Raw genomic sequence first — 27,884 nt, forward strand, 5'->3', positions numbered from 1 at the left:
GGGGTGCTCCGATTTTTATGGGGTGCTTGCACACCCTTTCGCACCCCCCCCCCCTAGCGACGTCCCTGATGTCCAATGTCAAATTTCGAAGGATTGTCTAGTTCGATTCGAGGAAAATACGCCCGATTTTTGAGACAGTTTGTGACCATTGATGAAACCTGGATCCATTGCTACATACCAGAGACAAAACAGCAGTCAAATCAATGGAAGCACAGTGATTCTCCGTCTCCAAAGAAAGCAAAATCTTCAATCGGCTGGGGAAAGTCATGGCATCTGTGTTCTGGGATTCTAAGGGGAAATAATGATTGAACCTAGCAAAAAGGATAACAATAACCGGTGAATATTATTCAAATCTCCTGCAGGAACTGAAAGGGAAAATTTGCGAGAAGAGGCTGGGTATGGTCAAGAAAAAGGCGTTGTTTCATCACGACAATGCACCTGCTCATACGTCTGCAATTCCGGTTGCTAAACTACACGAACTACGGTTCGAATTGTTGCCACCCCCCTCTTCTACACATTAGATCTCGCATCCTTTCCCAAAGCTCAAAACTCATTTGGCAGGAAAGAAATTTTTGTCAATTGATGAGCTTATTGCAGCAGCAGAAGACTTCTTTGCAGACATCGAGGAATCTGTGTACAAGGAAGGTACCGGTATAGCAGTATTTCAGTACCAGTGAGCCAAGTGGGAGATTGTATCAGAATAATCCTATTTAATTTCTATGGCAAGCTGCAAACTTCTCAAACAATCCTCGTATCGGCCTATTGCGAATTTCTAGCTCTGATCAAGTGATCACATATTCAGTGATCTGGGTTTCTAGATGTGTAGATTGAAGAAGTTGGTTAGAATGTTTGTTAAAATTAATAATTTATTGTAAAAAGGGCTTTAGGAAAAGACATGAACCCAATAGTGACTTGGTAGGGCTACTTATTGCTTTAATTAACTCTTGAGGGGAAAAAAAAAAGTGTAGTGAAGAGACGTCTGACTCTGGTGGTGATAATATGAACTACGTCCATCATTCCATACATGATACCGTAGGCTCTCTACTGCTACACTCTTTGCCATAGATAGTTAACGTCATTCATCCATGTTCTACGTTGATGATACAAAATAGTTCTGCTTCTAAAGTAGAATACCGTCATGTTTTGTTAATAAATACAATTTTCCCAAATCTAATAGTGTGTGCTACAACATATTATAGGATATGAATAACCAATCACTCCTCAATTATTCCTGCTTAACATGTCATAAACCAGCAGCTCATGTACTCATTTTTCTCGTATTCATTGAAGCCATGGAAGCTAGGCCTGTAAATTTATTGCAGTTGCATTAAAGTCTTTGGTTTCATAATATTTGGTATATGTTCCTATGTTCTTTGCTGCTATATTTTAATGGCGGAATGACTGTGTCTTGTGCTGCCATCACGTAATGTAACTGTTGAAAATCCCAATACAATTTTGAAGAGAGTTTTAACTTTCGATGTTATCGAAGAGGCGGTGACATACGGAAAAGGAAATGACGTTTACGGCCGTGAGTTGTGGTCATTGTGATTAAATGTGTGTATGTGTGAGTGTGTTGTTTTGAGTTGTACGTCGTTCTGTACTAGGAATTACGGCAGAAACGTGTGACAAGTTTGTATGTGTTATTCGGTTACTGAAAGAGACAAGGAATATTATTTTAGAGGAGAAAATCTGGACGTAGTGAAATAAACGTAGGCCAGTAGGTAAGTAGCCTTTTCAAAATGAGCATTTAAATACAGGTAGAACATAAAGTAATGTGATCATCACACTTTTGCTTTGTACAGTATAATGTAAGACATAAAGTTTTGAAACAGTCTCTCCACTTCATGAAGGAAAAAATACTTACTGCTGTAAACGCTGTTGTTAATCTTAGGTTTTGGATGTGGTTGTGTTCGTGGTATTCCTGGGAAAAACTTTAGAAAAATCACCTTTTCATTCCAGTTCACAAATAAATGTTAATCATATTTATCATTGAATAAAGTTAAGCGATGGTACCGGTCTTCATAGTATTACTTGCCAAAGTATGAACTGTCAGTATATGCTGTTTTAGTAGTGTCTCTTTATCAGGAAAAATGCATTGTAAAGAAATTAATCATCAATAACATTCCATTGAATAGGTTATTAAATGTTTATAGTTTTTATGTTGTTTTTACAAAGTTCGTGAGATGTAATTATAGGTAAGCCTTCTTATATCCTAACTCATTTATCTTGAATAACCAATTAATGCTTATCAAATACTACTACTATTACCACCACCAAACCGTGCTAATACTAATACTACAACTATGTTATAGTCAGGGTGCGACTCATTTGATACGGCACAACGCTTGGTCGCACTGAGTGCTTGTCTTGCATCTTGATCATAATAATAATAATCATATCCCTGAACAAGCTTAAGATAAGATGTATAATTCTTAGGTTATTGATTGTTGCCAGTTTGCTGGTGGTGATAATACAGAAATATTATTTTCTTTGCCTACTTTGTACTTTATGAAGTACATACGTGTACTCGTATTAAAACAATAAATATTTTGTGAGGGAGGATAGAAGTTATCCCTGGCAGGGATGTTAATATGAATTTATGAGAGGGGGATAACTTTCCAACAGGGGGGAAATCACCCCCCCCCCATCCCACCAAGTTAATTCGCACTCTGACTATAGTTGATTAAAATAGTTTATTTTAGAGCTTAGTTGTATTTGTAATATCATTTTGTTTTGCTTACAACATTTGAAAAGATAAATTCCGGACGGTTTTCGTTATTGTATTACCTAGACATTTAATGCTTCAAGGACATGATTTGGTCTATAATAATGGAACTTTTATACAGGATGAGCACTACATTCGCGTATTTACAAAACCCGTTAACTTAACTTAAACGTAAGTAATATAGGCCTGAAAGTAAAATGCTATTTAAATGTAGAGAAGCAGCTAGACCTATTAACTCAACGCTGACTTTGAGGGGTATCTACTACCTGGAATGGTGTACCTATGAATGAACTTCACTAAGAAATTTCTTTAAAAACTTGTATGTAATTTCAAGACTTAGGCCTACCTACGGTCAGGGTGCGAATTGATTGGGGTGGGGGGATTTCCTCCCCTGTTGGAACGTTATCCCCCTCTCATAAATTCATATTAACATCCCTGCCAGGGATAACTTCTATCCCACCTCACAAAATATAATTGTTTTAATACAAGTATACTTTATAAAGTAAGCAAAAAAAATATTATTGATGTACCTATTATCATCACCGGCAAGCTGACAACAATCAATAACTTAGGAATTACACATCTTATCTTAAGCCTGCTCATGGATATAGCCTAATTATTATAATCAAAATGTAAGACAAGCAACTCAGTGCGACCAAGCATTGAGCCGTATCGAATGAGGATAATAATAATAATAATAATAATAATAATAATAATAATGTATGGTATTCTCTATTTAGGATTCTATCCCCCCCCCATCTTGAATCTTGATTCGCACCTTGCCTGCGATACGTAGTTCTCTATTACCATCGTATATACCATAGACCACATTTATTTATATAATCCTTAGGGAACATTATTTTTACAACCGTTATTAAGAGTTTTAATTTGATCCCTGGAATATAGTTAAGTTCGAGTCCCGACTACAGCTTGAAATTGCTTCACTACAAAGGTAAAAAGTTGGTATCTATCTAGGCCTAGTTTTTTGGGTTTATAAAGTTCAGCACTGGTACAACATGAATTAAAACTAAGACATTCAGACTTTTGTACGTGCATGATTTTTTTTTTTTGCAATAGAAGACGATGTATGCTCTTGTAACGATATTACCCTACTTTCCTGTAGGATAAGTTAGAAATGTTATCATTAACTTAGCCAATTGTGATTATTTAAGAGATTTTCATCTACCGGAGATTCTTAAAAGACGAAGTGTTTAGATCTAAACTAACACGTAGAGAACTAAAGTTTGTCGAGATTATATAAAGGAGCGAAGCAAGAGTTTCTGGGTATAGAAAGGATGAATTCCTTATCACAGCTTACAAGACATTGCCTCGAAATATGTTGAAATTCTGAAATTGTATGTACTAACTTAAGAGGCAGAGAATCTAATTTCAAGAGAAAATCTTTGAGAGGCAAACATTGATTGATTAGAATTCTGAAGGTAGGGTATGTGTTTGATGATCAGAGACCGGAATTTTGCAGAATGCCTTTTTAAATGTGTTAAATTTATCTTCATTTTGAAAGTAAATCTGTACGAATTATACCTTTGTGATTGAAACGTCACAGTTTTATGTTGCCCTTTCCTGCCTTTTTAAATATAAATGCCTCATTTACAAAATAAATGCTTTTTTTTGGTTTTCTTTGATTATTTATCTATTATTTATTAATTTATTATTAAAAATTGCCTATAGGTATATTTTAATTTATTTATATTACCGCTACAATGAACGTGACTTCACCGAATGTATATTATTGTCTTTCAATCAGTTCATATTCTCTTTGCAACAATGAGTGCCGCCGTGCAAAAATGTACAACAGTAAGCGTTTTAATTATCGCTTGTGTTTATTTGACAAGGCAACAATGAGTGCGGGTCTAACGTTATTTTTAACGGTTATTTTTCGTTTTCGTTGCGACGTTGTTGTAGCTAGCTAAATATTTCATATCGCAACATATCAAGGCTATTGGTTCTTTTTTCTTTGCTTCCAACAGTAATTGCAACATCGAGTCGAAAATCTCAATTTGCATTCGACTTATGTAAAGCTTTTCTTGCTGCCGAAATCCGCTTGTGGAAAGTGCAAGGTTGTGGGTCTAGTGCAAGGTTTTTGTAATTGCCTATTATTGCGTATTTTAGCTATTTATATAATGTCTTTTTGCATGCCTATTTTAGCTATTTATGATGCCATGTTGCCTGCCTATTTTAATGATTCATAATGCCTAAACTTCCGGTCTCTGTTGATGATTATTGTTCGTTGTATTTGTACGCGTAAAATAAAGTTTAAATTTACTTATACAATGAATCTTATTTTCATTAGTATGACAATGCTTAACGTAGGCCTAAAACTTAGCATGCCATAAATTTTATGTGATTTAATCCTTCGTCTGTAAACCATTTAAACTAGGCCCAGCGGATACTTTCATTGTCAGTTTTGTGGCCAGAGCGTTAATATCCAAAGAAATTTACTTGTTTTTCGTGGGAGGTACTGGTATGAGTTTCGGTATTTGTTTACTTAAGCGGCACCAATTTATCTAGACTAACTCTAACCTTGTAACAGTCCTTGGTCCTCTGTCGGTTTTCTCCTCGTCTAACCCCTGTCAGTCATCCCCTCATCTTACCCACTCTTACCTTGTCATATTCCTCGGCCTCATGCTACTTATCTATTCCCTCATTTAATCCACTCTAACCTTGTCCCATTCCTCGGCCTCATATCCCGTAGCTATCCCCTCATCTAAACCACTTTAGCCTTGTCACATTCCTCGGCCTCACGTCACTTAGCTATCTCGTCTGACTTAACCTAACTTAACCTTTCATTTGCAATATTTACGGAAATACAAACTGGCGGAGGGTAAAACCCAGTGCAACACGATCCCCACTATCAGACGCTGCCTCTAATATGTGCCAAATGATATAGTTAAAGTAAATAATGACGGATTTTTTTATTACTTCTCCAGCGTTACCTAGGTTATGGAGAAATTACATTTAATTCATTTTACACTTAGGCCTAACTATTTATTTTTACGTCTGCCGGATTTGTCACAATAATAGTGCAAGAGACATATAAAAATATGTACTCTTTTTGAGAAAAAAGGCGCAAATGTATTAATCAGACTAATCTCATAATCCGTGTTTACCTCGCGTTGTATTGAAAAAAATAATTAATTTGAAAGTTAGGTAGGACCATGAGGTTCGGGCCAATCCATTAAAATGTGGACAAATAAGTAAAGAAGTAAATATGTATTAAACACCATTATTAATGCAGCATAAGATAGACAAAACATGGTAGTTTTGTAGTACAATATAATTGTGTTTAGTATTTTATGATTTATTCATTTTTAGTGTAATGTGCCTATATAGGATAAGAGCATAACTTGCTCCCGGTAGCAAAGGGGCTCTTACAAATAAAATTGGCAATACTGCAATCAGCTGATTAAAAAAGTGAGGAGGAATTCCAGGTTTTTGTTGGATGTAGACTGCTTTAAGGAATCTTATTACTTCAAAGTTTTTGTTGGTGAGTTTTTGTTTGTGTAATTCATATAGCACAGTTTTAATGCCACACCCGTTATAAAAATAATGGTAATTTATTTCAGTGACGTAATATGTGAGTGAATAACTTTTTTTTTGGATTGTGAGATTAACATTGGTCTCTATCTAACTATGCATTTCAAATGACCTTACCATTATTTTCACCTGGGGGGGGGGGAAATGTAACGGGTGTGACAAGTAAAATAATAAGATATTTAAATATCGTCTGTAATGACTGACAATACAAAAAAATGTTATACATTGGTTTGCAAGAATATTTAGGTACATACTGTATAATAATTATTGTTTTTGTTATTGTTTTACATAATTTTTTTTTTAATTGAAGCACATAAATTCTTTGCGATTGTTTCTTAGGAAAATCTAAGTATATGTGTACAAATAGGCCTAGAATGCAAAGAACGAGAGGAAACATTAAGGAAGATTCAGAAAAATATGAAGCTCGTTTAGGAAGAGAAAGAAAGAGGGATGAAGAAGGAAGAAAAGGGAATTAGTCTATTATTAAAAACAATAGAATTAAAGAACGAGAGGAAACATTAAGGAAGATTCAGAAAAATATGAAGCTCGTTTAGGAAGAGAAAGAAAGAGGGATGAAGAAGGAAGAAAAGGGAATTAGTCTATTATTAAAAACAATAGAATTAAATAAAGAAGCGTAAAAAATGATGCCCTAAGAAAAAGAAAACGCAGAGCAAGAAGAAAGCCAAGACCAACCGAAAAAAATGTCATTGCATCAATGGGTTGTTATAACTACTCAGTCATTGGGAAAAGCCACAAACAGGGCGAAACATCAATTATTGTCACATAGTTTCAGGAAGAAACTAGCTGTTGTTCGTAAGCTAGTTATGGATATAATTCATAATCAGAAGAAAGAAGACAACTTTTTCGTAAAACGAACAAGGAAGACAAAAACGGTGTAACAGAAGAACCAAAGAAATTGGTAGGAGAATTTTATAGCATAAACAGCAATAGTTGCAAGCACCTGGACGTTAAGACACCATCACCGAAATGGGATTGCATTGGGAAATGCAAACGTGTTCCTGAGCATTATCTCATTATGTTCATTGGTGAATTATTTTAACTTTTTGTCAGTTACAGTACCCTGATATTAAAATTGAGAGGTAATTTTTTTTAATTTGCGTCCATAATTTGTTTTATTGCCTCATAATATGAGTATTTGTGCTTGTATTTATTATTAAAGTGTCAAATACTTAAAACTAAACTTAATTGAACTGTTTCTAAGGTTTTCACTAATTTTCCATTCTTGCCCAAAGAAATTCTTTCCAAAGTTTCTTCTAACATTCAGAGTTAAGCATGCAGGGATATATTTGTGAAAGAAAAAGAAAAAAATAAAAAAAAATATAGGCTACCTCATACCTGACATATCAGAAACATCAATAAAATTACTTACCGTTAGTGCGCACATGATGAATATGGTAAACTTAAATTTCATTATCCTTCATCAAATTGATAGAGTCAAATGATTCAATTTCCAGGTCATGTTCCTCAAAACAGTTTCAGGTAACCAAGCAAATGTGTTCAAGTAATTGAAGACATTTTATGTGAAAGTTTTGATCAAATACACAGGTCATGATTGACAGATTATCTCTACAGAATGTCTCTCCGTTCATTACCGTAGTGTCCATTATGTAAAACTAATGAAGTAATGAATAAAGACAGTCTTCTCAAGTGACAAGGCATCACAAAAATTGATGCAGATGAAAATTCTCAGCTAGAGAAATATTACTGGGAAGCAAATGGTGAAGGTAGATATTCAGACACTAGAGCATTAGCAAACAACAAATGAACAGTTTTGATCAAATAAAAGCCATTCTTCACTGTTGGTGAAAGACAACAGAATGTTTAACTTAACAGGTTTTAGAAAACTGTAGATAGATCCAGGCTATATGGGGAAAATAATGTTCTCTGTTCATATTGTAATAATTATATTGTAAACATTAATATTTTATGTTGACATACGGCTCTAGCCTTTATATTCAACAAAATTTCATGATAAAATGGAAATTTTGGTTTTATTTCCTATGGCAAAACTTAAGGTCTATGGAATTAAAGTCATGCATTTCATTCTTAATGCGCCACATCTTTACATTATAATTTTTTTACCTTTTATACGCGTAATGATTTATCAGCTTTCAATTTTGAGAGTTTTTACGAATGTCTTGGCTAGATTGTAAATTATTTTCATTTGTCAAAATTTTGGCAAATCACAGAGTTTTACGAATGAATTAAGTAAGTTAAATGTGTCCGTATGCTGTCACACCCGTTACAGAATTTTGAGGTAATATATTTCTGTATCAATCAATTTTCTAAATATATTTTCTCGTGATTGCAGCTTGAGCTATATTTTAATGACGTTTTCTTCAGTTTTTAACTTTAATGGAAATTGCAAATTTTGCTTATTTGTGTGCAAATGTCACACTTGTTACAATGGATTGATCCGTTCTGTCTTTTCATGAAAGATTTTATTGTAGCTCCAATCCACACCACACCCCACCACCTGTTAACTGGAAAGCTCACTGTATGTGTGGACGAATAGTCATAGTACGTACTTCTTTCATGTTTTGAGACAAAATAGATTTTTTAAATATTAGATCATATTAGTCTACCAATTACCAATATAATGTGGGTTAAGATTATTTAGGGCCAAATTAAAGAAGTACCTAATTTCCCACGCCTTCTATTCTTTAGTTGAATTCATGACATTCAATAACGCTTCATGAAATTGATACTTAAACTTTGTGTTGTACTAGTAGACTATATTGTAAATCTTTTCTGTATATATTTCATATAGACTGTAACTATAAATTAAGACTTTATAATAGTATTAAGATTTTTGACTTGTTCCATATTCTAACTGTGAAGCAATGTATGAATATCGTGGAATGTTAATAAATATAATACAATACATACTATGAACAATTTGGCAAATAAGCAATAGAATAGGATCTTATGAATTTTTTTATTATTTATTTATTATTATTATTATTACTATTATTATTATTATTACTATTATTATTATTATTATTATTATTATTATTATTATTATTATTATTATTATTATTATTATTATTATTATTATTATTTTGTATTTTATGTTCCCATGCGTATCTATATTGGTTATTAAAACATACTCTGAAATTTAATGACATCTTCAATATACGAGATTAGTAAATTATTTTACAGTACAAGAGCATTCGTGCAGGAGTGGTTTGAAATTTGAAATTAATTTCAAATTTAAAACCGATCATCACTGAGGTTAAGGTTGGAACAGTTTTCAAACAGTTGTCAAACCATCAGAAACAAACCCTATACCAATGAATGAAACTGATTGTAAGGAGCGTGATGAATATCAGTATTAATATTAATACATAGCAGTTATTTTATGTGTTGCATTGCGTTGTGGTTACAATTCAAGATTAGGCCCGTAGCCAGATAAGTGTAAATAAATATAACATGTGGTGTGATACATGCACTTGGGTGATTGATAGAAATATCATTTCACATTTTAATTAATTTCTTTCGTGTTTAGATGTTTATTACAGTAATGCCAAAGAGAGGAAGTAGCATGGCAGCGACTCTTCGAAAAAAGAAAGTGTGTGCCATTCAGAGTACCCTTCAGGAATCTATAGTTTATATGTAACTTATAATGAACTGAAGAAAGACGGTAACTGAGAAGGAATTATGCGCACAGAGACAGCAATTATAATTATAGTAACAAAACAAAATTAGGCCTATTAGGAGTAAGTATTCTTAAGCATACATTTCAAAGTGGAATTCGGTTTTCGGTGTTTTGTACTAATCATTTCACGTGATCAAACAAAATACATTTTTAGGTTATGTCTCGTGAATCGTAAACTGTTTAGTCAAAGCAATGAATTTCATGTTGCCAGACAAAATAGGTTTTAATATTGGATCATATTAGTCTACTAATTACCGACATAATGTGCGAGAGGTTCAGGAGGAAAATGGCCTACTCTTTCACAAATTATTCAACTATTTAGGAAACACCTCCCAACATAAAGGTGAGATGTGGTGAATAAGCAAGACATCGTTATTGTTAATACTATATTATTATTATTATTATTATTATTATTATTATTATTATTATTATTATTATTATTATTATTATTATTATTGGAGATTTATCCTTCGAAGAGGTGGAAAAATTCAAATATCTTGGAGCAACAGTAACAAATATAAATGACACTCGGGAGAATAAATATGGGAAATGCCTGTTATTATTCGATTAAGAAGCATTTGTCATCTAGTCTGCTGTCAAAAAATCTGAAACTTAGAATTTATAAAACAGTTATATTACCGGTTGTTCTGTTGGTTGTGAAACTTAGACTTTGAGAGAGGAACAGAGATTAAGGGTGTTTGAGAGTAAGATTCTTAGGAAAATATTTAGGGCTAAGAGGAATGAAGTTACAGGATAATGGAGAAAGTTACACAACGCAAAACTGCACGCATTATATTCTTCACCTGACATAATTAGGAACATTAAATCCAGACGTTTGAGATGGACAGGGCATGTAGCACGTATGGGCGAATCCAGAAATGCATATAGTGTGTTAGTTGGGACCTTTGGGGAGGCCGAGATGGGAGGATAATATTAAAATGGATTTGAGGGAGATGGGATATGATGATAGAGACTGGATTAATCTTGCACAGGTTAGGGACCGATGGCGGACTTATGTGAGGGCGGAAATGAACCTTCAGGTTCCTTAAAAGCCATTTGTAAGTAATTATAATAATAATAATAATAATAATAATAATAATAATAATAATAATAATAATCAGGGAACGGATTTATATGGACTAAAAATATATGAAATATGTAAATATATATGTAGTTATTTTTACCAAAATATGGAATTAAATATGGATTTTTACCAAAATATGGAATTAAATATGGACTTAAAATTATAAAAAAATGACTATGTACGTTAAATATTGGTACATTTTAATCAAACTAAACAAAAAATATAATGGACGTACCTTATCTTCCAATGTAGTTTCAACAAAACACAATTTTTATTGTCTGTTACCATAACAATAGGTTACAAACATTTCTTTCAAGTGCTGAAAAGTGAATCTTCTTCTATTGTCTCTGAGGATAGATTTATACTGACTAAAAGAGCGTTCGACGTCACAAGAAGTAACTGGTACATAATTCAATTTCACAATGTCTGCTGGGGATAAGTCCAAGTTAATCTTCACTGTTGATTCACCACTCATCACAGCAACAACCTTTTGTAGTTCTTCATATCCAGGGTTTTTTGAAAGTACAGTGTCCACTTTAGCTCTTACTGCATCTGCAACTTTACCTCTACCACGATTCAGTTGTTCCACAGTACTATTTATAATTTCAAAACTTTCAGATAGTGAAAGGTGCCTATTTTGGAGACTTTTGAGCGTTTTCATGATGCATGAAAATGTATGCTGAATGTGAGCTAAGTCATTCTTCACACTTATGTCACAAGTAACTGTTTTCGCAGTATCAATTGAGACTGCATCTTCAGAGTCCAATGCAAGGAGAACATTGTTAATAGAGTCTATATGTTCGGCATAATATTCAACTGCTTCTAGCCATGTACCCCATCTAGTTAAAATTGGCTTTGGTGGCAATGGAATTTCAGGGTACATTTCTTTCAACACGTTAACTCTACTGGGAGCTTTGAGAAATACTTTTTTCACTGATGAAATCAACAAATCTACTTTAGGGAAATTGTCTCTGACCACTTCTGCCACACGATGAAATGCATGCGCCACACAAGTAAAATGAGTCAATTTAGGATATACAACAGATAATGCTTGTCCAGCTTTGACCATATAAGGGGCAGCATCGCTAATAAAGAATAACACATTATCGTACATAATACCCTTTGGCCACAGGATACCCATAGCTTCGTTGAACAGTTTAACTATAGTTTTGTTATTGCACTTTTCTAGAACATCACAATGTAAAAGAATTCGTTCAGAATATTGTTCACTTAACAAACCGATAACTACATTACCAACAAGTCTACCTTCTTTGTCGGGAGTCTCATCAATGGAAACCCAAATTGAACTATCTTTAATTTCATCTCTTATCTTCTGTATTGTCTCATCGTAGATGGATGGAGCATACGTCTTCCTAAGTGTTGACTCATCCGGGATTGTATGTTGAGTATATTTTTCAAGGAATTCCCTGAAGACCTTATTCTTTAGTTTGTAGAGAGGAATATCAGCAGAGATGAGAGAACGGCACAGGTCGATGTTAAACTCAGATCTTACATTCGATGTTGTTGGTTGTGTTAAAAACAATTGTCTCTGCTTGGAATTTAGTTGTTTGTTGGCCTGATGTTTACTAGTTGTAATGTGTTGTTGCACCAGGAACTTTTGTGTAGATGATACTGCACACTGACACAAATTACAAAATAATATTTTATTGTCAGTTGATAAACCATCTTCTTTAAATTCTGAAATGTAACTTGTTAGTTTTGATTTTAAATTGACTGAATGACGTACTTTTGGCATATTTACCGTCTTTATAGTATGATTTACAAAACTGAACCTATGTGTACTCTGACTGGCATTTAACTGTTGAGCTGCACAACTGAAGTCTGTTAAAAATTTTAAATTAAATTAATACAGTTTTGTAACTTACTTTCCCATTGTTGATAGGACTGCTAATTTTCAAATAACTCTGATGTTAAAGGGATTACTGAACATGTGTTTAAATCTCTATTGTTGAAATGTATTTTTAAAAGTTAATGGAATTTTGTTTTGTTTTATTGTTAAACCTAATATAATATGGACTGTTTTATATGAAATATGGAAAATATATGGAAATTAACGAAAATATGTACTAAACTCTAAAATATGGAAAAATATGGAAAATAAAAGTAGGATTTTTCAACCCTACACATTGTGAAACATAAAGATAATGCAAAATATAAATTATATTAGCTTTATAAGTAAATATGTATTTACATATAAATCCTTTCCCTGATAATAATAATAATAATAATTATTATTATTATTATTATCATTGTTGTACATGGCATTGTGATTTTACCCACTTTAGTGATATCTGGTTAGTTGGCAACATTGAAGAGACAGCCATATTAGTCTTTTAGGAACTGCTCTTACGTGATCCTCACTATATACAGTACTTCTATTGGTCAATGAAACTTCGACCGTAGTGAAACTGTTAGGAGTCATACAGTAATTCGGATTCCACTGACTGAAACTCATGTTGATCCTCTGGAATCGGCCTTGAAATGGCCCGCCTTATGACTGTTGGGCTATGATCTCGTGCATAGTGATAGTTTAGCCACCCCTTTCTCTTATGGTCACCCTTCATGGTCAATAATATTGGCAAAACTTGAAAAAAAAAAAAAAAAAAAATATATATATATATATATATATATATATATATATATATATATATATTGACAATGCAGTAATATTGACTATGTAAGCTGTACATTGACGGATTGAAGTTGGTATTGACGAAAAATACATAGATTTTGAAAAAATCCTACCATAAATATCGGAGGATCGCGGAAATGCTGACAATACTATTGGTCGTGTCAGTGCGCGCATCAATATTGTCATCGGTATTTAGTTTAGTCAAGGACAGCGTGTGCATTGCATCGTAATAGCCTATTAGAGAACGAGAATTACCTCTTGGCTTGGTTTTGCGTTGGTCTTTACATTTAGACATGCTTTGGCCATTGTGCACCCTATAATTGCGACTATTGTCCAAGTCTTACAGGTGGCCAACGAACCCGATGTTGACAGACGGTCCATCATGCCACAGCCCTTGATAGTGCCCGCCCGATCTCATCCGCAGACGATTAATCTGACAAACCCCAGGGGCTTGGAGTTCCAAGTTCCAAGAAAGTCTCAAAATAAAACATTAGATACATTGCCCTTGTTTGCAAAAGTTGCACCGTCTCTTCGGAGGGAAGTGATGAATGTTTCAAGTAAATGTGGAAGCAAACCTAGTATACAAGACACTTGTCTCCTAAGGTTTTTGAGGTTTAAATGTCTCTTGTTTAGTCAACTATCCGAAGACAGGTCTGAACCTCACAAGTGGTACCAACAAGGCACTACTTATGAAGCAACTAAACCAGGAGATAATGGGGTAGGATGGCCAGACCCTTTCCCCCTCCATTGCATACATCGCTGATTAGTTACATATTTCATTAATCAGACTTCAAATGTATACAAACAGTTATTCTTACTCTGACACATCGTGAAGTTAGATGTACTACCTGATAAATAGGCGTAATAGGTGTCTATATCAGCCAGAACCTCGGTCAGAGGTGAAATGTCCCTAATCAACGCAAAATAAGATTCCGAAAAAAGCTAGGTAAGTTTTTTCTTCATTACTGGAGGAGGATAATAAAGTAAATATTTAGTCTGTTATCAAGGACTTAATATTATTCTGCTTCTACTAAAGAAGCGATTTCCAGGAAAAAAAGTCTGAACTTCTGATGAAGTACAAGGACCCTTAAAAATGTAAATCTATCAGAAAATGTTTAAAAAATGCTACAAGCTCAGGTCAGGTATGATCATTCAGTTTTGATTAGATCGAAGTTACGTACAACTCAACTGCAGCTTCAGTAACACAAAATGTTCCACGTTGAATCTTTCGTACACTACTTTTAACACTTGAATATAAATAATTGATTAAATGGCGATCTTACTTGTGTTAATTGTGTAAGCATGTGCGGCTTACTACACACTAGAACAATATGAAATATACGGACACACTAAAACACACCCCAATCAAATTCTCAACACACAGATCAATTTCAGAACACACTATTTGACACAACTCTTCATCACACGAACGCACCCACACAACAGGCAGCGAAGTTGAGATAGCGCCAAGATCTAGTAGGCTCTGAGGATGGTGTCGAATAGCACCGCAACAGCTGTAAACCGCACATGCTTACATAATTAACACGAATAAGATCGCCATTTAATCAATTACAAAATATTCTTCTTCATTAATGGAAACTCTTGTTATCTTGTTCTGCATTGCCTAGGTGCTAATGCTCCTGTTGTGTTAGAGCTTTTTGAAATGTATCTTCATGGGCTTATGGCCATTATTACAACTATAAAGAATGCTGGGTAACTTTCGGTGTTGGACCCCGGACTCATTTCACCGGCATTATCACCATCTCATTCAGATGCTAAATAACCTAGATGTTGATAAAGCGTCGTAAAATAACCTACTAAAATAAAAAAATAAACTATAAAGTACTGAACGGTCTTTCTCTACTCTTCGTCGCTTGAAAATTGATCTACGAAGTATTTGCTATAGGAAAAGAAAGGTTTACAGATGTTGCTCTGGTGACTACCGAACAAGAGTTGGCTGCAGAACTGATGAAGCCTGAAAGACTTAATCGGGTGTTGGGAGAGATTTGCCGCTTCACCTGAAAGGAGAATTCTGCTTCATTAGTTGCATTCATCTCAGTAGGTAAAAAAAAAATAATAATTAACTTACTGCATTCATTCATTGTGTTCTGTCCAAGAGCAGGTCTTTCACTGCAAACCAAGCATTTTCCAGTCTTTCCTATTCCTTACTCTATTAAGATCTTGTAATTTTATTTAATGTTTTTTTCTTTTGAAATTATTATTATCTTTGATTTTCATCTCTAGTATTTATATTACATGAAATTTCAATCCAATTTGTTCAAATAAAACTTGAAGTTCCTAGACTTTTTAATCTTAACCCCTTCAGGCCTGATGTACATTATAATGTACATTGTTTATTTTTTTATTTTTTGGAATGTCTTCGATACTTTTAAATATTTTGAAAAATTCAATGTGATAGAAATGGACAATATTATTTTTGAAACATTTTTGTACCTGAATTAAAAATGAAATTTAAAATTTTGGAGCCACCGGCGTGGCTCAGTCGGTTAAGGCGCTTGCCTGCCGGTCTGAAGTTGCGTTCGGGCGCGGGTTCGATCCCCTTTTGGGCTGATTATCTGGTTGGGTTTTTCCGAGGTTTTCCCCAACCATAATGTGAATGCAAGGTATTCTATGGCGAATCCTCGGCCTTATCTCGCCAAATATCTCGCTATCACCAATCTCATCGACGTTGTTGATACAGCGTCGTTAAATAACCAAATAAGATAAAATTTTGGGGCTCCAGGGGTCAAAATTGCCTCCAAATTTTGGTTTTCTGTGAAGACTTGATTTGGGATTTTTGGATCCCCAGAATGCTTATGTGACCAGTTTTCTCTTCAATTTTCTAAAAATATAAATTCGGGACTGAAGGGGTTAAAATATTAACGTTGACATGCTTCAGAGACTGTGGTCTCTTCTCAAATTGTTGATCATACTGTATATCTCATCTATTATTAGGCAGTACATCTCACTTGACGATATGTTCGGAGGAAGAACAATGCATCTGAAATCTGATTACTGTAATATGTAGCTAATCGGCGATGTATGCAATGGAGGGGGAAAGGAACTGACCACCCTACTCCATTATCTCCTGGCCTAGTTGCCTCACAAGTGGTGCCTTGTTGGTATCACTTGTGAGGTTCAGACCTGTATTCGGACAGTTGACTAATCAGCAAGTACTGTATCTCTAGATCACGAATCCTATTTTATAAATTTAATGTGCCCTTTCCCCAAAATTGAAGGTGACGTTACGCTTATGTGCCATTCTGTTCGTATAAACCAGCAGTATTTAATTGAAGTTAATGATATAACATTCCTAACTTATTAGTTATTATTGTTAATTTAACAAAATTAATGATATATTCTGCGTTGGGTCCACAATAAATTAATACAAATCCAACGGGGTTTCGTTTTGCGCATCATAAAAGCATATAGAACCATATCTACGGAGGCAGCGTTAGTGATTGCAGGTATCGAGCCCTTATACTTGACTGGACCAGCTAAAGCAGAACTTACATTACTTCGAAAGGAGCACACATATGAGGATACACTTTTAAAGGTTGAGGTTTCACGACTTATTTTCACGACTTCGTCAAATGCACGAGATGCATGAGCAACCACAATGTACAGATCTTTACAGATGGATCAAAAATGTCTAAAGAAGGTGCTATTGATCAGGTCGGATGCGCTTTTGTTGCATATTGCAACGGCCAAGAAGTGTACACACAGAGGAACAAACTTTCACCTAGATGTTCTATTGTGCAAGCTGAATTATTAGCTATTAATGAGGCACTGATATGGACTAAACTTAATAATTACAATTGTTTCATCTACAGTGATTCACAAACAGCTCTCAAATCTATAGATAATAAGTTTAACTTAAATCCTATGGCAGTGGAAATCAGAAGAAATGTAATACAATGCGACAAACACATTTGCTTCTCATGGGTGCGAGGACACAGTGGAACAGCAGGAAATGAAAGGGCTGGTGAACTGGCAAAGAGTGCTGCAGTTTCGAACTTCAATTTGAGCTATAGTCTGTGGCCTTATTCATATTCAAAAAGAAAAATAAATGAGCACATAATGAATAGGTGGAACAATCAGTGGCTCTGCAGTACAAAGGGTTCAGTTACGAGAGAAATCTTCTTTCCTAGCGTCGATACCCGCTTAAATAGCAACCAAATTATACCAGATTTTATACTAACACAAATTTTTATCGGGTCATGGGAAATTTGGGTCTTATCTAGAACGATTTAAATTGCATAAGGACAATGGCTATTTATGTATCTGTGAGGAACAGCAAACTGTGAATCACCTTTTGTTTCATTGTCCAGTGTTCGAAAACAAAAGATTTATTTTTGTCGGACATTTACATTTTTGTAATGTAATATATGACAAAATCCATGTATTGTGGGTCCCTATCACCACGGCATGGCGCGTCCTCAGGTTGCGGATAGAGGAGACGGCCTCCAGATATGGAGGGTAGCTGCGAATATATTGAATAAGCAGTCGTGGACAGCCGATAAGGGGTGGTCCTCCAGCTTGGGGGTTGGGCGAAGGGCTAACAACCCATCACCGTAAAAAACAGCTTGTTACGTATCCCTATAATAAGCCTCGGAATAGGACTGATTCTCTGGCACGACCACAGCAAAGGAATAAGGATTTGAGATTTGGCACTTGGAACGTAACTAGTCTTTATAGAACAGGAGGGGTAACATTAGTAGCTAAAGAACTAGCTAGATATAGAATAGACTTCGTAGGAGTACAAGAGGTTAGGTTAGATGGGAATGGCATATCACAAATAGGAGATTACTTGTTGTATTATGGGGAAGGAAACAATAATCACCAATTAGGAACAGGATTCTTTGTTCATAAAAGAATAAAATCAGCAGTAAAAAAGGTCGAATTTATCAGTGACAGGTTATCATATTTAGTACTTAAGGGTAGATGGTGCGACATCATAGTTATAAATGCTCACGCCCCTACAGAAGAGAAAGACGACCATATAAAGAATAGCTTCTATGAGGAATTGGAACATACTTTTGATCAGTTCCCTAGATATCACATGAAAATTTTATTGGGGGATTTCAATGCTAAAGTAGGACGGGAGGATATTTTTAGACCAACTATTGGAAAAGAGAGCCTACACGCAATTAGTAGTGACAATGGAGTTAGATTAGTCAACTTTGCCACATCGAAAAATTTAATTGTCAAAAGTACAACATTCCCCCATAAGGATATACATAAATATACTTGGACTTCTCCAGATGGATTGACACACAACCAAATAGATCACATCTTGATAGATAAACGGAGACATACTAGTATAGTAGATATTCGAACTTTCAGGGGTGCAGACTGTAATTCTGACCATTATTTGGTGATTGGAGAATTAAGAGAAAGATTATCAGTAGCCAAGCGAGTGGAGCAACAAGTTAATATTACTAAATTCAATATTTTGAAATTAAAGGACGAGGAAGCTAAGCAAAATTATCAGGTCGAAATTTCGAATAGGTTTGCCACTTTAGAAAGTTCCGACGAAGTTGAGAAAGAATTAGATGTTAATAGCGTGTGGGAAAATATCAGAGATAGTATCAAAATTGCAGCTGAGCAGAGCATAGGTTATTATGAAACTAAGAAAAAGAAACCGTGGTTTGATGAAGATTGTTGCATGGTAGTAGAAAGAAGGAAAAAAACAAAATTGAAATTCTTACAGGATCCAGTTGAGGAGAAGAGAGATAATTATTTCAATGAAAGACGGGAAGCAAGTCGTACACTTAGGAATAAAAAGAGAGGTTACTTGAAGGAAAAACTGAATGAGGTAGAAACAAATAGTAAGAATAAAAACATTCGAGATTTATATAAGGGTATAAAGGAATTTAAGAACGGATATCAGCCAAGGGTAAACGTGATCAAGGATGAGAATGGTGACTTGCTTGCAGACTCTCCATCAATCCTAAACAGATGGAAAAACTATTTTGCGCAACTACTAAATGTACATAGGCCAAATAGAAATGATCGGGACGGAATTGAAATACAAACTGCTGAGCCATTTATACCCGAACCCACGCTTTCAGAAGTCGAAATTGCGATAGAAAATCTGAAAAAGTACAAGTCTCCAGGTATCGATCAAATTCCAGCAGAATTAATACAAAAGGGTGGGAGTGCATTATATAGCGAAATTTATAAACTTGTACTTGCTATTTGGGAAAAGGAAATTGTACCAGAACAATGGAAGGAGTCCATAATTGTACCTATTTTTAAAAAGGGGGACAAAACCAACTGTGGTAACTTTCGAGGAATATCACTTTTGTTGACGTCGTACAAAATTTTGTCCAATATTCTTTTGAGAAGATTAACTCCGTACGTAGATGAAATTATTGGGGATCATCAGTGCGGTTTTCGACGTAATAGATCGACTATTGATCAGATTTTTTGTATTCGACAGATAATGGAGAAAAAATGGGAGTGTAAGGGTACAGTACATCAGTTATTCATAGATTTCAAAAAGGCTTATGACTCGGTTAAGAGGGAAGTATTATATGATATTCTTATTGAATTTGGTATTCCCAAGAAACTAGTTCGATTAATTAAAATGTGTCTCAGTGAAACATACAGCAGAGTCCGTATAGGTCAGTTTCTATCCGATGCTTTTCCAATTCACTGCGGGCTAAAGCAGGGAGATGCACTATCACCTTTACTTTTTAACTTCGCTCTAGAATATGCCATTAGGAAAGTTCAGGATAACAGGCAGGGTTTGGAATTGAACGGGTTACATCAGCTTCTTGTCTATGCGGATGACGTGAATATGTTAGGAGAAAATACACAAACGATTAGGGAAAACACGGAAATTTTACTTGAAGCAAGTAGAGCGATCGGTTTGGAAGTAAATCCCGAAAAGACAAAGTATATGATTATGTCTCGTGACCAGAATATTGTACGAAATGGAAATATAAAAATCGGAGATTTATCCTTCGAAGAGGTGGAAAAATTCAAATATCTTGGAGCAACAGTAACAAATATAAATGACACTCGGGAGGAAATTAAACGCAGGATAAATATGGGAAATGCTTGTTATTATTCGGTTGAGAAGCTCTTATCATCCAGTCTGCTGTCGAAAAATCTGAAAGTTAGAATTTATAAAACAGTTATATTACCGGTTCTTCTGTATGGTTGTGAAACTTGGACTATCACTCTGAGAGAGGAACATAGGTTCAGGGTGTTTGAGAATAAGGTGCTAAGGAAAATATTTGGGGCTAAGCGGGATGAAGTTACAGGAGAATGGAGAAAGTTACACAACACAGAACTGCACGCATTGTATTCTTCACCTGACATAATTAGGAACATTAAATCCAGACGTTTGAGATGGGCAGGGCATGTAGCACGTATGGGCGAATCCAGAAATGCATATAGAGTGTTAGTTGGGAGACCGGAGGGAAAAAGACCTTTAGGGAGGCCGAGACGTAGATGGGAGGATAATATTAAAATGGATTTGAGGGAGGTGGGGTATGATGATAGAGACTGGATTAATCTTGCACAGGATAGGGACCGCTGGCGGGCTTATGTGAGGGCGGCAATGAACCCTCGGGTTCCTTAAAAGCCATTTGTAAGTAAATAATATATGACAAACCACTATTCAATGTGTTCACAAAAACGTGCTGTTATAAAGAGTTTTGTAATTTTATATGTAATATATTTAAGAACTTATAAATAATTCAAATTATTGTCGTAGATATAAGTGTTAATTTTAAGTAGCAAGACTGGGTTACCCAAGTCAGTGTATTTTTGTATGTAATATATTTAAGAACATGTAAATAATTCAAATTATTGTAGTAGATGTAAGTGTTAATTTTAAGTAGCAAGACTGGGTTACCCACGTCAATGTATTTTTATACATACTTACTTACTTACTGGCTTTTAAGGAACCCGGAGGTTCATTGCCGCCCTCACATAAGCCCGCCATAGGTCCCTATCCTGAGCAAGATTAATCCAGTCTCTATCATCATATTCCACCTCTCTCAAATCCATTTTAATATTATCTTCCCATCTACGTCTCGGCCTCCCTAAAGGTCTTTTTCCCTCCGGCCTCCCAACTAACACTCTATATGCATTTGTGGATTCGCCCATACGTGCTACATGCCCTGCCCATCTCAAACGTCTGGATTTAATGTTCCTAATTATGTCAGGTGAAGAATACAATGCGTGCAGTTCTGTGTTGTGTAACTTTCTCCATTCTCCTGTAACTTCATCTCTCTTAGTCACAAATATTTTCCTAAGCAACTTTTTCTCAAACACCCTTAATCTCTGTTCCTCCCTCAAAGTGAGAGTCCAAGTTTCACAACCATAAAGAACAACCGGTAATATAACTGTTTTATAAATTGTAACTTTCAGATTTTTCGACAGCAGACTGGATGATAAAAGTTTCTCAACCGAATAATAACAGACATTTCCCATATTTATTTTACTCGTATGTTTAATTTCCTCCCGAATGTCATTTATATTTATTACTGTTGCTCACAGATATTTGAACTTCTCCACCTCTTCAAAAGATAAATTTCCAATTTTTATATTTCCATTTTGTACAATATTCTCGTCACGAGACATAATCATATACTTTGTCTTTTCGGGATTTACTTCCAAACCTATCTCTTTACTTGCTTCAAGTAAAATTCCAGTGTTTTCCCTAATCGTTTGTGGATTTTCTCCTAACATATTCACGTCATCCGCATAGACAAGCAGCTGATGTAACCCGTTCAATTCCAAACCCTCTCTGTTATCCTGGACTTTCCTAATGGCATACTCTAGAGCAAAGTTAAAAAGTAAAGGTGATAGTGCATCTCCTTGCTTTAGCCCGCAGTGAATTGGAAAAGCATCAGAAACTGGCCTATACGAACTCTGCTGTAAATTTCACTGAGACACATTTAATCGAACTAGTTTCTTGGGAATACCAAATTCAATAAGAATATTATATAAAACTTCTCTTTTAACCGAGTCATATGCCTTTTTGAAATCTATGAATAATTAATGCACTGTACCCTTATACTCCCATTTTTTCTCAATTATCTGTCGAATACAAAATATCTGGTCAATAGTTGATCTGTTACGCCTAAAACCACACTGATGATCCCCAATAATTTCATCTACGTATGGAGTTAATCTTCTCAAAAGAATATTGGACAAAATTTTGTACGACGTTAACAAAAGTGATATTCCTCGAAAGTTTATACGTAATATATTTAAGAACATGTAAATAATTTAAAGTATTGTAGTAGATATAAGTGTTAATTTTAAGTAGCAAGACTGGGTTACCCGCGTCAAACGAATTCTCATTATAATAATATAAACTCAGGCTATAACTATAACCCTAATGTACTTTCGGGTAAAATAGGGTTCAAGAAATTGTATATTCAAATAAATAAATGACATAATACCTGTACATGGATGTGGCGTGTTCTAAATCGCATAAGAAATATTCCTTAAATTTAGAATTTTGCTAATACAGTATTTTTTTTTTTTTATGTTTTGTGAAAATAACCCAAGCTTGTATTAATGTATGAGCTTGTTTTATTCTCTGCTGTTTAATGTTTCTTTGAACTAAATTGTAATTTCATCGCAAAAAATATTTGCTTGGGAAAATGCACGCGTTTGTAAACATATTGTGTGAGTGCTGGTGGGATACTTGGTGAAACGTTTACTCCACCGACGGAGCCTTTCTTTCAAATCTGAACCAGGTCGTGCTCGGGTAAGAGGGTGGCATTGTTACGTGATACCTGGTAACAGCTTTGAAAAAAGAGGGTTGAAGGGAAAATGGACATGTACACTTTCTCACACTGTTAATGGAAACATTCCTCCTCCCTTTTCCTTCCCATAGGATCGCTGATTTTGTTGCATTTGTTCAAATTAAAGTTGGTAGAAAGTGCCTAGATTTTTAAATCTTAATATATTAATGGGACAAACCTCTTTTCAAATAGGCCTATTCCATTTATAGCCATTCGCTATAAATGTCTGTCTTTGAAATATCACATTTTTTAAATGTTATAAACCTTGTCAACTTGCAAAGTTTAAGAGGCATATTGGTCCGACAAATTAGCATGTAAATGATATAAGTATAATAATCCTTCAATAACTGTCTTATTAACCTAATAAATAATACAAAAATTACATTAGGTCATTATACAATCAAACATGACTAGCGCTTTCGCCAATTAATGGCATCTTCAGGTCTATTAGCATATAGTAATGCTTTAAGCAGAAAGACATAGGTAAATGGCAAAATAATAAAATATGATGAATTGCATGATGTGAAACTGGAGGAGATTAATTAAAAACAGTATTACATGAATAACTGTACAATCACACAAAGTAATGTAATAATAATCACTTAAAGGCGTAGTGGTTGTAGTGATTAAACTTCATATTGTTAAAATACAGATTCCATGCATTAAATAGAAGGCTAAAAAAACACGTGTGCAGCGTAGAAGTATGAAGATAACATAGTTAAAATGGGTAAAAATATTGCAGCAGTCATCACGACGCAAAAAATGAGTAGCTTGTTACGTATCTGTTAGAATCAATAAAAAACGTTTAAGTAAGAAAGTAAAAAATATACGGAGCAACGAAGAAAGTTATCTAATAAATAGAAAAACTTACAAAAATTTAACCTATTCTATTATTTTGCCATTTACCTATATCTTTATGCTTAAAGCATTACTATATGCTAATAGATCTGAAGATGCCATTAAGTGGCGAAAGCGCTAGTCATGTTTGATTGTGTAATGACCTAATGTAATTTTTGTATTATTTATTAGGTTAATAAGACAGTTATTGAATGATTATTATACTTATTTCATTTGACTTGCAAAGTCTTAATTTCATGCTGAAGTGATTATTCAAGACGCATTTCGACTAAATGATGTGCCCATCAAGTAGATTCAGTGATCTACGGTGTCGAGTGCCTCATATAGGCCTATGGTGTTTTATTTAATGACGTTTTCAGCGGAAATTCAACGTGGACTATAAATGGATTCTTCGGCCTGGGAGAGAATTATTCTTCTTCTTCCTATGTTCTGAAAACAGTTCTTCACTAAATTCTCCAAGTAGATTTTTGAACATGGTAGATGATAAAGGGCATCCTTGACGTACTCCTCTTCCTATTTCACTTTCTTCTGACATTACACAAACATTATGAAAATCTAAGTTCAAATTCCTACAGTTTGTTGTGCACATATTTTTTCATAGGCCTATCCTGTTTTTCCCCACACATTCTACCGTCTCATGTGTAAACGTTTGAACTGCATTAGAACAGTCGTCCTCGATGGACTGATCTAGTGGTTACCCTGCTAGCCGTATAGAACTGATGTTCATAGTTTCAAATCCGGACGAGGGTAATAGATTTTTATTTGGTTATTTAACGACACTGTGTCAACTACTACGCTATTTAGCGTCGATGATATTGGTATTAGCGAGTTGAGGCCGAGGATTCGCCATAGATTGCCAGACATTCGCCTTACGGTTGGGGAAAACCTCGGAAAAACCCAAGCGGGAATCAAACACACGCCCGGGTTCAGCTCCGGATCAGAAGGCAAGAGCCTCCACCGACTGAGCTACGTCGTATTATTATTATTATTATTATTATTATTATTATTATTATTATTATTATTATTATTATTATTATACACTGCTCTCTTAAATTAACTGAGCATATTTGGAATTCAATCAATGGCTTTCTCAAAAACTTTATGAAATATTTCATATAAACAATTGTATCTTGAAAAGGAAGCAAAAATGAGCAAAATTATATTCAAGTTTTTTGTTTGAAATATCTTAAAGAATAACTCCCTAAAATTAATGACATTACTTATGGTTCACCCTGTATATTCAGAAAAATGTTGCCCTTCATTATAGTTGCATGCAGGATCCCTTCTGTGAAAAAAACATACCCGAACGCAAGTGGTATTTGATTTGAGGCTGGTGGGACGCTATTCCAGATTTTCAAACCGGTTCTAAATTCGTGGCATAGCCGGTAATCGAACTGAAGTCTACGCTGCAATCAGTGACGCTGATCACTAGACCGATGAGTGGACATTTTATGATATAAGATATATTAATAGTACATTATGCAACGAGCTATAATGGTAGTAATTAAGACGCGAGTATGTTTATGAAACGAGCGCAAGCGAGTTTCATAATTTTCATGCGAGCGTCTTCATTACCATTATAGACAAGTTTCATACTGCTTTTTTATGCTCGACCATATTTCTAACTTGAAATTATTCATAAGTATTCATGTTATTCTTATCTGACTGGGGAGCGGAACTGACCTTGTGCAATATCTCGTAAATTGTGAGATGTGCGCAGACGCGAAAGTATTGATTTGATGTCATTGACCTTGATATAATCTAGAGAGTAAATTAAACCTTAATTTTGATATAACGTTGAAATTGACTTAGACATTGAAAAACGAGATGACAAATTGAATTTATTTGAATATTATTTACATTTAACGCTAATTATTATAGTAACAGAACATAACCTTCTGCGACAGTATTGGATTTCTAGCCTCCGTGCCGTTTCGCTAGTTGTCTTTCGATTGGATATCTGAGAATAATTACTTGCGCTTTCATATTGCTACAATGGTGTTTTCTGATTGGTGGAAGACCTGAACTTTAATGAATAGGTGTACTTTAGTGAGGTCCATTAAAGGGCTGCTACCAGGTGTATAATTACTACATTTCGGCATGGTTGAGCATAAAATAATATATACATTCTTCGTATATAACCTAACTATAAAATGCGAATCACTTGGTGTATAAATTTTATTTTTGGTTCTTTATATTTAGAAAAATGTTATTCTTTATCCTAGTCACATATAAAATCCCTACCTCGAGAGACGTGTCCGAGCGCAAATAGTAAAGTACTGTATTAATTAATTATACAAGCGGTGAGAATGACTGTTGGTATGCGGCAGCCTAGCATTATCGCTCTATTTAGAACTGCATAAAACATGCCCCAAATGTCTGGAGCACTGAGTCTGACAATAATTTACCATCGTGCATTCCAGCAGGGACTGATATATGGAACATACAGATTGAACCAGTTCAATTATACGATTGGAGATTTTCGCGAAAATACATTTCTAGGATCTCTGATAGCGAGAAATTAATGTTTGGCATTCCATCTGAACATCAATCTCTGTACGCCTTTCTTCTAAATCGATTGGACAGATTTTGATTAAATTAAATATGTGACAGTTTAATTCATCCAGGAATGACACAGATGAAATATATTTTTGTTAAAACGTTAGAATATCTGAAAAACAAATATACACACACACACGATTACCAAAGGAAAATATCAGTACCACAAGTTATAATTATTTATCATTATTTATATTTATATTATCATTCACAACGCATAAAAACCGTTCTGTCGAAAACTCTCTTTTTTTTTTCTTTTGTGGCCTAAGTATGGAGATACTAGTAGTATAGGTATGGAGACATTAGTAGTAACAAAGAGTATCCATGTGGAATTGTGCGGGTGGTGGGAGAACAGGTTGAATTTGCAATAACTTTAACGTGAGAAAGAGAAATGAGCACGGGAATATACGTAGTCTTACATTTGACATTTATGCCCTTTATCACCTACCTTGTTCAACATCTACTTGGAGGAGTTAGTAAAGAACTCTTTTCAGAACATGGGAGGAGTGATAGTAGGAGAAAGAACAAAATGCATAAGATTTGCTGATGATATGGCGATATTAGCAGAAAAGAAGACGATACTAAAGGATATGCTACTGGAGCTAAATGACAGCTGTGAGCAGTATGGGATGAAGAAAAATGCAAATAAGACGAGCATGGTCATAGGAAGAACAAATAAAGAAGGTAAACTTGCGAATTCTAAATAGGGCAGTAGAGCAAGTGGACAGCTTCAAATACTGGGTGTACTATAGGTCTAAGCAGTAACATGAGTTGCTGCCAGGAAGTCAAAAGGAGGATACCAATGGCCAAGGGAGCTTTTAATAGAAAAAGGAGAATTTTCTGCGAACCTCTGGAAAAATAACTAAGGCAGAGACTAGCGAAGTGCTTTGTATATGGAGCAGAAATATGGATATTACCTCGAAGTGAGGAGAATCGAATAGAGGCATTTGAAATGTGGATATGGAGAAGAATGGAATGTGTGAAGTGGACAGACA

At 34.8% G+C, this 27,884-nt stretch overlaps 1 protein-coding gene across 3 annotated transcripts in view; it reads left to right on the forward strand.

The window, feature by feature from the left end:
* The first annotated feature begins 1,500 nt into the window (after positions 1–1,500).
* The window catches only part of krz (beta-arrestin protein kurtz), a 375,435-nt gene continuing 349,051 nt past the window's right edge, over positions 1,501–27,884 (forward strand). The window contains exon 1 of one of the 3 annotated variants that reach the window (XM_069833898.1): positions 1,501–1,721. The gene's annotated coding sequence lies outside the window, so the exon portion shown is untranslated. The remainder of the gene's footprint in view (positions 1,722–27,884) is intronic. The other 2 variants (XM_069833928.1, XM_069833917.1) reach the window with 2 other exon arrangements.

This window comes from Periplaneta americana, chromosome 1, assembly GCF_040183065.1.
Source record: "Periplaneta americana isolate PAMFEO1 chromosome 1, P.americana_PAMFEO1_priV1, whole genome shotgun sequence".
Lineage (NCBI taxonomy): Eukaryota > Metazoa > Arthropoda > Insecta > Blattodea > Blattidae > Periplaneta > Periplaneta americana.